Raw genomic sequence first — 13394 nt, 5'->3', positions numbered from 1 at the left:
CTGAACTTTTCACTATGGTGACTTATGGCACAAAGCTTTCTTAATCTTACCTGTTGGACACTGTACAACTGGCTTATGAGGAGGATCTGAACCTATCTCTTGTATCTCAGATGAGAGCTCTACTGGGCAGGTTGTAGAGGCAACCACCAACAGACATGAAATAAAGGAAGAACAAGTCAAATGGCTCTATCTTGAAGCTCACCTGGAGTGTCTGAAAGCTTAAATTGAGATGTGTTTAGTCTCTTCCAGCTCAGGTAGAAGAATCCTACAGATCACCAGGTAAGTAACCAAGGAGATTTCTGTGTAAAGATAGATTTATTTTTTTTTTGTTTCAAATACCATCTTCTAATAAAATTACATAAAAGTCATCTGAGAATATGCAATCATGTTCTGTGTATACGCTTGCTATCTCTCCTCCTCCATCCCCCATTAAGTTTTAAATCCATCATCTAATTTCAGCTAAATTCAGTAACTAGAAAGAAGTCTCAAAGGTACAAAATTCCTTTTTTTTTTTTTTCTCTGTACAGTGCCTTTGCACTGTACAGCCAGGAGACCACTCATGGCTCCTGGTGCCATTCTTTTTCTCCATGAGAAGAGGTTGATAGGCTCAGCTGGAAGCCAAGAGAGGGCAGCTGGACAGACAGTACGTGTGTGAATGCTCACTGGACACACTGCTGACCAACTTAGCCACTCAGTCCATGTCTGTACTTTAACTACTGTACTAGCATTTTGTCTTGTTGGATTTGAAAATAAAGGTATTGGGTGTGAAGTAGTATACGTGCAATATGGGTGGCAAGGGGACTAAGATACAGGAGTAAGCAGGGGAGCTAAGCTTTTAGATAATGGAGACAACCCACATGTACTTTAAACATGACCTCTTTCCTCCGTGTCTTTGCTAGCTTAAGTGAATCCCACCTTGGCTGTTTTTCCAGAACCCTTTATTTAGACCATCCATGCTTCTTGGTGGTTATGTGTACCTGGGGATGAGGATTCCACCAGAGAGTGGGGTTCTCTGGGGTCAGATGTTAATAAACATTGTGTACCTTTGAGGGCATAGGCTGAAGCAAATGATGGAATGAAGGATGTGAACATAAACATTTAATCTAGAAAAGAAGCTGCATAATATTTTTTTTTCTTTCCCCCAGCAGTGATTTCATAATGAGTCTTAATGCCCTGATTAGGTGTGGCTGTAGCAGAGAATCACCAGCCAGCCTGAGCTATTGCAGCTTAGCAGAGAAATGACTGAAGACATAAGGTAACTGTCTACTCCAGAACCCGTGTGTATTACCACCACCTGAGGAGCAGGGAGATACAACTGAGTATCCATCTGCAATAGTCATTGTTGGCTTATTGGCTTGATTATTCTCCTTGGATATGTATTCACTCAGCAGATCACAGCAACCCCAAAGAGGTTAATTACGTGTATTTTTAAATTCCCTAAGTGCATATTTGCATAACTAGCATTTTTAAATATTCATAAATACATATTTGCTTGATAGATTGTAGCGGCATCATTTGCAGCTTCAAAAGAGACATTCACTTAATCAAACCAGAAATGGTAATCATTTCTTGAGGCTCAGACATATGATCAACATATTGTGGCACAATAAATAGATTGAGCATCAGCTGGGGCATGGTAATTGAGTGCATGCTCCTGGCCTATGGCACACGGGAGGAAATCTGACCCAGCTTAACCTCCTAGCACTGTGGTTTAGCTGGACCCTCTTTGCATTTACTACAGACAGAAAGCAGACTCATAAATTACAGCCATGGATCAGCTCATTTGGGTTAAGTGGATTGTACATCCTTGCTCGTACTTGCTAGCTCTGCTTCCCCAGTGAAAAAGCCTTGCAAGGCCACTGCTGTGGGCATTCCTGCAGCGGGTGTGTGCCCACGTGGCCCTGGCACTCTCAGCCTCAACGGGTATGTCCATAGTGTTAAACAGAAGAGGTAGGAAGCAAGCATGAACCCTCAAGTCATAACTGACTTTACTGCTTAACCCATTCCCTCTTTCTTTCTAACTCCTTCAATTATCTGAATCCAAGGCACAGCCCCAGCAGAGTCCTGGGGACAGCTCGTGGTGCCCACCCAAAGTGCACCAGGTATGGGTGCCTCCACCCTATGCTACTGTCCAGCGCAATCTCGGGGGGCTTTGTGTCCTCACACACTCCTGGATACCTTCATGCCACATCAGGAGTACACAACACGGACTCTCAGTGCCATGAGACCATGCCACTGGGGTGGAGCAAAGTCCTCGCTACTTCAGAGTGAAGAAAAGCATAAGAAATCATGATAATACTGTTATAGGGGACCAGAGTGATGGAGATCCAGGGTCTTGTGCTCTATAGTATAGACACTGTTGGCCATAGAGGTCCTGGTCCCCAAACACGGTGAGTGCAGGCTGGTCTGTGCCATTTGGGCTCCCTCCACTGTGCCAGTACAGCCAGAGCTGCTGTAGCCCAGAGCAGCTGAGGGTGCTTGTATCTCAAACCGACTGATTTGCAGTTCCCTGGTCCCCACTCAGCCTGGCTATGTGCTTATTTAATTCTGATTGCAGGGAAGTACTCCTGATTGTCTTCAACTTGAGAGAAAGGGGAGTGTAATTTTTATTCATGCAAGCAGATCATGACCAGGTGTTACAACCAGAAGGGCTTCCCCCCAGTCCCCCCCCCCCCATTTTCCTTTGCACTGCTCTATGAAGAGTCTTTGCAGTATCAAAGCAGGAAACCTCAAAGCAGGGTGACAAGGAAGTTAACTCCTTCTGAGCCTGCCTGTGAGGTGGTGAGTCAGATGTGAAGGGTGGTCCCTTGGCAAGCAACCGAAAAGAAAAAAGAAGGGCAACAGCTGTCCCCACCAGCTGAGTTTTGAGCTCAAGTTCAGGAAGAGAGGAGCATGAATTCATAACGCACGAGCAATGCCAAAGCTCAGGCTCACATCTAACAGCCTGAGCTCTCGTGGCTAGGAGGTGCAGGAAATGGGGCCCCAAGAAAGGATTAAGAAGCATTGCTTGCTTCGTGTGTCTGCTGGCTGTGGGGAGCAGGGGGAAGGCAGGACAGTGGTTTTGGAGGAGGGAAACCCAGAAAGAGGGAAGGAGGATGATTCACACACTACAGCATCCCTGAGCTCATGAAGAGGGGGTTGTGAGTCTGGGCTCTTGGTCCTGAACCCATGGGTGATTTCTGGTGTCAGTAATGGCTGAGTTCCTGCACATCTGCTGTCCTACCCTAGGTGTAGGCAATGCAGTACCCTGAAGAGCTGTCGGCTTGCAGGGTGTTTGCCTGGGAAGAGGAAGGCCACCATGAAGGGGGAACCAGTGACCTGAGCTGGTGCGTGATCCCTCCTCAGCAGACCACATCCCTGAAACCCCGTTCTGCTGAGTCAGTGTGGGACATGTGCGCTTTGAGCTTTTCCGCTGGGTGATATTGCATAAACTATGACATCTACACCAAATAAGATCCTCCCTGCCTTGGCAAGTGGGAAGCGAGGCTTTGAAAGCAAAGCCTGCTTGGCAGGTTGCCCCCAAGTCAGCCTGATGTCCCAGTGCTTGTATTTTGAAACATTTCTCAGCTTCACATCCCAGCAAAACCGATCTCCTGACTTTAATCATCCAGGACAAACTCATTTTGGGGTCCAAGTTTATTTGAGTCTCAGTAGCTAAGAGTTGCATTTCCTTTTAAGAAATTATTGGGGTTTGGTTCATTGAAAATAAAAGACAAAATGCAATTTTGTGTATCATTTTTTATATTATTATTTTATCATTTTATTTAAAAATGGATATTTCTTTATGGCTGTATATCAGCCCCTGCTCATTAGAGTATCCCCTGTAGCCACTGAGTTTAGAAGCACAAAAATTCCAGTTAATCTTAACAACAGTTTGATCACTGAGAAATAAATAAACTTTTTACCATAGCTGAAGGCTAATCTTAGCAGGTATCTGCATTTGAATAAATTTTTGTCAGGAACCTGCTGGCCTTTTAAACCTCGTAGCAGAGTGGTGGAAGATCCTGAGACATCAAAGTTTCTGTCATTTGTATTTCACTGCCAACAGTTCCTTTTTAGAAGAATAAAGCCACCTCTATTTTTTAATTGGAGCTGTAAAGAAAACCTACCCCTGCAGTTTTGGATGAGTCAAGACTGTGGTGGCAATGAATGATTAATATTAATTCCTGCTTCAGTGGTACTGAAATAAGCACCCTACATCAAAGAGGAAAAGCAGCCACACATGGAACAAGCCCATCTGACCAGGCCTCAGCAAAGAGTGGAGGGAGAAGAGAATAACAAAGTGGGTTGCTTTCTAAATTTATTTTTGTTGTTGCTTTTTGTTGTTGTTGTTTTTCCTCTCTGTACAGGTTTGGTATCTCTGGATATGTAAACAGGAGGAATCTGGTGGTGGATATAAAGAGGCTGCAAGTTACCAGACCCATTAATTAACCTTTCAGTTCCCACCTGATTAGCTTCCCTTTGGATGTATGTATATACCTGTTATAATTTTGATGTGGCTGAAACCTTGGGGGACCAAAGATTCTTGGCAGTGTCAGACCTGCAGTGGTGCTGGTCTTAACCAAGGATTTAGGGAAATAATGTCAATTGTTCAGCATAAACTTTTTGGAAATCGTGATTATTTTTTTTTCTTTTGCCCACTCTAAATCCTCCTAACTTTCTGCCTGAACAGATTTACTTTTATCATTAGCAAGTAATCAGGGTGCAAGATGAAAGTGCACATAATCATTCTTTCTAAAATAAGTTATTAACTAGCCTTTATTAAGATAAGGAACCAGCTCTGGATAACTTCATGGTGGAAAGGAAAAAAAAAATAGACAACTTCAGTCATTTCTTTTTCTTCTTTTCCTACCTATTAGTAACAGGGCAATTTTTGCCATTCAATACATGGAAGACAGACCAGTTAGCAGTTCTCAGGTTATAATCTTTAGTTATATTTTCCATCAATAAAATTTAATATCCCTATCTAACCATAATTTCTAGGTCTGTTTACCATCAAAAAATAAGCTCTCATGACAGTGCACAGGTTGGTAACACAAAGCTTCTCTTAATCACTAGTCATGACCAAACCAAGATTAAATAATACTTCTTTCTAATTTTTCTTTCTTCTTATGGTCTCAGTGATTTGGGCAAAGGAGCATCCCTTGAGTGGTGAGGACCCTCTGCTTTCCCTGCACTTGCATCTCATTGCTTTTTCTTTTTGTGCTAAGAGGAGGTGACTGGGATAGGACCAAGGACAGAGATGATGGGTAAGGTGCTCCCAGACCTACAGCAATGTGTCTACCCTGGTGCTCAATGTGGAAAGCCACTCAGTTCAGCGGGGAGCTTGCTCCCACCTGAGCAGCAGCTGCTCTTAGGGCAGGCTGCTTGGCAGAGCCCGCTCACCCAGAAAGGTGCTTTCCCAGCACCTGGGGCTGTGCTTCCCCCGCAGGCTGCACGGCCCCGGGACATGCAAGCAGACATTCTCTTGGCAGTCCTCTGTTGCAGCCTGAAATATCAGCCTCAGGCTGGGGACAGGGAAAAAGAGGTAGTGTGACATGCAACTGAAAAACCACAGGCTGAACTGTACTGATCCTGTGATTGCTTGTCCTTGGGAGCCCAGAAAGGTTGAGTTAAAAAGATATGGGGATGTTGCCACAGCCTCTCCAGGCCACAGCCTCAGTGCTGCAAAATGAAGAGTCTTGGTTGCAGCCAACCATAAGCCCTCTTTAATGATCATGTCTGCAATATGTGAACACTGCTAAAACGCTGGCTATGTCCCTGCTGTCAGAAAATGAGAGGTTTGATTGAGAACATGGGATACATTTTCTGGGGACAGTCTTGACTTTAGGTTTTTAGATCCTTGGTGCAGAAACTGGAGGAAAAGTCACATGGAGACACGTATATGTGCTCAAACACACACATAGCCAGAAAGCAGCCTCTTACTGGGTATTAGTTCAGTCACACTGCAGGACCTGTGTTATAGACACATTCTGATCACAGCTACAGAGATTAACTGATCACCCTACCTGCCAGAATGAGGACTAGATGGCCCAAACCAGACAGAGCTACTCTGAATGCCCCGTGTCTTTGTGGTTACATCTGTTTTGTAGAAGTAATTGTTGAAATACAATCAGAAGGAACTTCCCCAGTGGTTCTTTTATTGTCTTTTTTTTTTTTATTTTTTTTATTTTTTTTAAGGTAAGTCTTAAGGAGATGGGGTTGCTATGTTGTCCAAGTCCTGGAGAATCTAAAAGGGGTGAAAAGTCCTTTCTGTACTCTGCATTCAAACTCTAAACTTTCTTAGAGGTTATTTCTTAAAATGGTTTATGGGTCTCTCCACTTCGTCATAGGTCCCTGTGTCCCTCGATTACCACCTCACTGCAAAAGGTGCCTAGCAAAAATGCCCTGTTTGCATCCCACTGTGCAGTAAGCCCAGACTGCATCCTATCTAATTTTGGACACTAAAGGAAGTTTCTAATTGAGGAGCCTGAATGCTCCAAACTTCCCCTGCTAACAGTGGTGGAAGAGGGAGACCTCTGTGAGCAATGCAGATCCCGGGTGGGGCAGGAAATCTCTTTCTCTGTTGACTCTGAGGTCACCAGAGGTGAAGGAACACTTCAGTTACATGTCTGAGTTGGAGGGGTTGAATCCAGGCATAGGTCCCATGGAAGTTTGTTGTGGGACCACCAAAAAAACAGTGCAGTATTTATCTGCTCTCACATCTAGTTTGTTTCATGTGCCTTCTGCTTCTTCCTTGAAGTTGTAAGGTTTTCCTGTATGCGTAGCTTCCCTGTACATGTTTGAGCCTTCATACAAGCACAAGGCTTGCTGGTTTTCTTGATGCTTAATGGAATCAAAAAAGTAGGTGGCTCAGCGTGCTCTCTCAGCCATCATTTGGATGAGGACCAAATGAGTGCTAGGATCTGAACAGAATAAAATTTTAATGGACGGCTTGTGACTGAAGCTCGGAGTTTCTGTTTTGTTTTGCTTATTTTTTTTTTCTTTCTTTTTTAACCCTCATTATCTGGTTTCCATGGAAAGCTTTTTCAATAGAGTAGGAGAAGAGCTTCAATATTTTTCTTACAAAAGTTAATGAAGAAATACGATGCATCTCAGTCTCTTTCTTTTCTCGGGAATTTCAGGCATGGAAAATTGAATTAGCTAAAATGGATTAAGAGATCACTTTTTTGCAACTTCCATTCCCCTCATGAAATGTGCACACCAAAAAGGGCTGCTGGTCAGAATATTGTTGGAAATGGCTTTTCTTTTGCACCATTAAACAACTGCTTTATTTTTCTTGCATTTGAGCAGCCCTGCACAGAATATACATGCATTCTCTTGACTGCCTGTCACTGAAGTTATGTGATTATGTTGCAGGGAGTGCCAGTTTAAATTAAAAACTCAGCAGGCCTTCTTGGAAACTTCTTCTCGCTCATTGGCAGTAAAAACTTGGAATATATATTTGGCCTAATCCAGTCTAATCTGATCTGTTTCACAACGCCATCTGGATCTCATCGGGGGCTGGATGCTTTCACTATTTGATCTGGGCACTTCTCTTTTCTTATTATTTTTTTTTTTTTCCTTAATGGCTATTCTTTAAGAATTAAGTATTTTGGAGATGTGCTGGAACCAGTTCATTCCTATTCATCGTGTGGAAGATATCCAGCAGCAGCAGCAGCCACTGAGATATTTATTGCCTCTAAGGAGCCAATGGCTGACTGAATCTGAATCAGTTGCTATCAGTTGCTGCCTTGGGAGTGGCTCAAAAACATTTCTGTATCTTTCAAGAATGGTGTATTCCTGACCAAATGTTAAGCGCAAGTAAGCACCTGGTGGATTTGGATGACAGCACAGCATTATCTCAAAGCATTTCTCAGCAGCTATGATATATCTTCCAGTAGATGATCCTACATACCGAGAAGAAAAACTTTCTAATGATAAGGATAGTTATGCCCTGGCACAGGTTGCCTAGGGAGGTGATGAAATCTCCATAACTGGAGATTTTTAAGAACAGGTTAGACAAGCAGCTGCCAAGAACCCTTGACATATAGTCAATTCTGCCTTTGGGCAGCAGTAGATGACCTCCTGAAAGCCCTTTGATTTTTTTGATCACTGAGCTTAGATCTGAACTATGAACCAATCCGTAAGAAATCACAACCAGGGAATTGGAACAAATAATTTGTGTTTGTGTGTTTCTCTAAGACTTAAAATTATATATGGAGTAAAATCATACTTTATGTATGACATTCCATTAAAAAAAAAAAAGGAAAAGAAAAAAAAGAAAAAAAATCTGAATCACCAGAGAAAGAGGCATTTACAAAGATATATACCTAGGAAGTTAGGCACAAATGTGGGAAACCCTCTTTTCCTATTCCTTTTTGTGTTTTCCTTTATCTCTTTCTCCCTTTTTCTTTTTCCTTTCCTTTCCGTTCCCCTACCCCTACCCTTTTCCCTTTCTTTTCTCTCTGTCTTTCTGTTCCCTTTTCTCTCCTTCTCTCCCTTACTTTTTCTCCCTTTCTCTTTTCTTCTCTCTCTCCCTTGTAAAGGGCAAATGAGGGCTGTAGGGCTCCCCTGTGAGGTAAGGCCAGGACTGCCCCATGCAGGACACAGCCACTTCTAGCTGGCTCCAACAGCCCTGCCTCAGGGCCCAGCAACCAAGATGGTGGTGTTTCTCGAAAAACATGCTTAAGACAGGGCCAAACAGCCAGATGAGCATAGTGAAGAAAAGCGGTGACAAACAAAAATTTGAACACCAGTGAGAGGGAAGGAGGCCAGGGAGGAGGTGGGCCAGGTGCTGGAGCCTAGTACCCTGCAGCCCGTGACAGACCCTTGCTGGAGCAGGTTTATCCTGAAGGACTGCAGCCCATGGAGGACCCTTGCTGGAGGAGAGGAAAAGTGTGTGGAGGATGGAGTGGCAGAGAGGAACTGTTATGGACAAACCGCAGCCCCCAACCCTTCGTGCTGCTCTGGGGGGTTGCAGGTGGAAGAAATGGGAATGAAGATGTCAAGTTGAGCCTGGGAAAAAGGACAGTGGAGTGAAAGGTGTTGGTTTAATTTTAGTAGTTTTTCATCATCCAAGTCCATTTTAACTGTCATTAAATTAAATTGATTTTTCTCCACATTGAGTCTGTTTGCCTATGATGGTAATTAATAAGTGATATCCCTGTCTTTATCTCAACTCACGAGCTTTTAAATACTATTTTCTCCCTCAGTCCTGTGGAAGATGGGGAGTAAGAGAGTGGTTGGGTGGCTGACAAGCAGCTATGGTCAACCCACCACACTCCTATGGGACACCCAAGCAGAGGGCCATGGAGAGCTTTGGGTGTTGTTCCTGTGCACGGCCACCCGCACAGGAGTGCCCACCTTTTAACCAGTGCTTGGTGGTAGGAGGTTCTGAGTGACACAAGTAGTGACCCAGTGCTATGGAGATCTCGACAGACTCCTGCTGGTGGGGCAGGGCTTGCATGGGTGCTCAGGAGCAACCATGTGGCTATGCCAAGGTGGAGAAGGCAGACGTGGGTGCATGTCTTCATCCTTTTCCCTTTCACAGAGAAGGTTGCATCTCCATGATGGACTGAGGCAATTTGGAGGTGCAGACCTTTGTTCAAGATCAGTTTGGGCAAACAGAAAGCCTTCCTGGCTTAGGGATTTTTCTCTTTTGCTGCATTCTACTATCCATGCATATATTTTTTGAAACCTCTAAATAAAAAGTTTCAATGCTTCAATCTCTTGTTAAAAATGGTTAACGTGGTTGCCTGACTATAATTATTAGCATGGACCAGAATGTCTTTTTTTTTTTTTTTCTTTTTTTTTTTTCTCCTGCTCCTTCTTGCTCATCTCTCCTTAGTATTGACTGACGTTAGCAGTTCTTCCCCATGAAAAGCACAAATCCACATGTTACCATGATGCAAAAAGCAGGTTCTGCACTTTCAGGATAGTTTCTCCATTCCCAAGTGAGGGTTCGTTAGTGTCATTAAGGCTTCTCACTTGCATATGACCTCCCAGAATGATCTGGCAGTAGCGCTGAGACATATGCAAAGGAAAGACAAATTTAAGAATAGTCATGTGCTAAACATGACAGTTTATGAGTTGGGTGTATAATACATTGCTTCATAATTCAGGAGGAGATTTTGTTCCTTTTTTTTTTTTTTTTTTTTTTTTTTTAAATTTTAGCTAACCTGTGTTGCTTGCTTTGTGTGAAGGCCACAGCAGTAAGACACTGAAGAAAGATTTAGGTGGCAGCGTGACTGCACTCCAGCAAACCAGAATAGGGCTGAAATTCAGTGCTTATGGCTGGGGATATAACATGGCAAAACTTCACAAGGAGGGAAAGGCAAAATCTTACTGCTTTCAAGCTTCTTCATGTGTTCACCCAGGGGTTTTGCAAAGACAATGAAAGGTGCTTGACAATATCTGTATATTTCTGTTCAGTTACTAAATAAGTTTTGACATGTAAAAAAGTATATCTCGTTCTCCCTCCTCTGACTAGATGGCATATTTATGTTTGGTGCAGTGCCTGCTCACATGCAGGCACAACCTGAGCTAATATATTTCTGAAGAGTCTGACAGAAGTCCAGATGAACTATGTTTGCTTCAGAAAGCAAATTTTGACCCCATGAGAATTCTCTGCCTCTTTCATCCCTACTGTTTATTTATTTATTTCACATACAGAAAATATTTGAACAAACTACCCAGATTCTAGTGCAGATAGGAATATGATCTGTTTTTCTACTCATTAGCATGGGCACAAAACTCTCTGTCAGCATTTCTAAGATGGTGGTGTCTCTCCACACAGATTATTCATTCTTTTTTATATCCCCCTTCTTTTTTTTCTCACAAATTTCAGAAAATTTTAAATTTTAAATACCCATTTTGAAGGGCCAGATTCATGACCAAAAATGTGTAAACGTTTGTGATTTGAAAGTGGAATAGGAAGTCAGAAGGAAAAAAGAAGTAATCAGTTTTGTTATTGGTTGGATCTAGGCCCAGAGACTTAGCCAGGGTGTGTGTGAGCACAGCTTCTATTTCACTTAGCAGGTGCATCTTTTTATCTTGCATAAAGTGCTGGTCCTATCACTTTGGTTTTCACTCAGATGGTGTAACAGCCCATCTGTAAACCAGAACAGCAATTCTCAATCAAGTTTTACTTTTTCCTCTCTTCCACATACATTTTCATTCAATAACAATTCAATTGGATAATAATTTCCATTTCAGTAATTTGTCATCCTTTCTCTAATCCTCTCTCCAGTCTCCATCTTCCCCATATACGTGACATTTCCCTGGGTGTAGCAGTTGGTATCTACTCATACCACTTTCTCTCCATGCAGCAATCCTTGAATTCCTGTTCTGGCAAATCCCTATATGTGCCTGACCCCAGATCCCACAGGAAGATTGGAGATGGGACTGGTCAATGGGCTGGCTGCATCAGCCTTGCCATGTCTTTGGGCCCACTTGCCTCTAGCTCCTTGTGAATCAGCTAATCCTTCAGGAGGCTGTCAGGGAGAAGGAAAGAGGGTTGGGGAAATGAAGTCTGTATAGTCTGCTCCTGGGGCTTCTTCTTTCCCCTCCTTCTCCATTAAGAGGACCAATGAGCCAGACGATTCTTCACTGGGGTGGTTTTGCTTTTAACAACTAAGATCCTTGGCTTTCTGTACAAAAGGCATTTAGGTTGGCAGAATGCGTGATCTCTTTTTATTTGTTACTTCTGTTTAAGATAGAGGCACTTAAATGATTTCTTCCAGTGTGCCAGTGACCCTCTTTTTATTATATTGGAAAAGCATTTCTATAGGCTGACAATGTCATCTGTATTGCGCTGATTTATAAGATTCTTTCCTCAGCTCTTACTCTGTGTTTATCCAGACCTCCCATTGACTCTCCCATTGACTCACCGAAATCAATGTGATCCAAGGTTTTTTCTTTTTTTTTTTCTTTTCTTTTCTTTTTTCTTTTTTCTTTTTTATTTTTTTTATTTTTTATTTTTTATTTTTTATTTTTTATTCTTATTCTTTTATATATCTTTGAGGACTGATTGTACAATGGAACTTCTCTGATTAGGCTAGGCCTAACTAACTACACAAATCTCAGAAATGTGTAGCAGCGGGTCTGATGGGAATTCAGCTAATTAGTGGCTTAAAAGATGTTAGAGTTTAGCATGAAGTGGATAAACCATCTAAATAAATGGAAATGAAGCGTAATGCAGGAGAAGTATTGTTGCAACACTGAAAACGTATTTTAGGTGCATACCTCTCATTTGAGCAGTGTAAAGGAGTAAGGGATAATGTCACATGTATTCAGTGGCTCATGAGCAGGGTGCTCTGGTCCTGGCATCACATTTAGATCAGTGGCCCCTAATTGTAGACTGCATTTTGTATCATGAATCTCTATAATCAGTTCGTTTGTGCACTAGCTTTCCTAACTCATTCATCTGGTACATATACATGTCTTAATATTATAAGATTTAGACCAGAAACATTTTAGAGATTAAAGAGATCTTCTTTTTACACGATGGAAATTTGAAATTCAGAATTATCAAAGGGATGCATATGTTTCCACTCAGTTTTATATCCTGCACAATTTGTTGTAATTGATGTGATAATAGGGGTAAGAGGTGATAGATTTGTTTTACAATCTGTTGCTCTCGTAATCAGCTGATCAAGGAGTGCAATTTGCAAAGACCATTGATATGAAACCAAATGCTTTTTTAGGTTATACATAATAATTTCTTTTAATTAGCAAACAGAACTGGTCCACATTTAAGGTATAGATCAATTGGCATACTTTCTCTATCTCTTCTTCCATATTAAGTCCCATGTGTTATGAAATCAGTCGTGTCTTAAATCCACCCCTACAGTTTGAAACAAATCTGCCAGAATCTATTAGCTTTCTTTCTGCCTTTCATATCTTCAGAACGTACAGCTTTCCTGGGATGTGTAAAGCTTTGACACAAAGAAAATGTACAGAACCCTGGTAAGGGGGATGTTTTGGGGCACAAATAAAGATATATGGGAGTGAGGATTGTAGCAAAAGGTCAAGAATCAAATAAGAATATTAAGAAGTGGAGGGATAGTGAAACTGAAGATTTTGACAAGGAAAGAAAGCTGACTGCAAGGAAAGAAAATTAAACAAGAAACCATTGTGCAAGGGTTGTGTCTGAATGAATGGCTGGAGACAGGAAAGATGGTTTTGTAGGTTGGGTCTGTGCCCTGCCAATACAGTTTGTACAGCTGGTTACTCTGTTAGTCTCAGTTTTCTATCTGTAAAACATGAATGACAAAACCCTTGCTAACTCATCAGGGTCTTTTGCAGCCTGTTTGTACTATTTAAGAAACAGAGTGGGGAAGAAGGGTCACCAATGTTACAGGAAGAAAGCAAGAAACAACCAAAACTAAAGAGAGAAAAAGGAGAGAAAGAAG

This window comes from Netta rufina (genome assembly GCF_964035555.1).
Source record: "Netta rufina genome assembly, chromosome: 1".
NCBI lineage: Eukaryota > Metazoa > Chordata > Aves > Anseriformes > Anatidae > Netta > Netta rufina.
The sequence above is the reverse complement of the archived record's forward strand: the minus strand, read 5'-3'. Positions refer to the sequence as shown.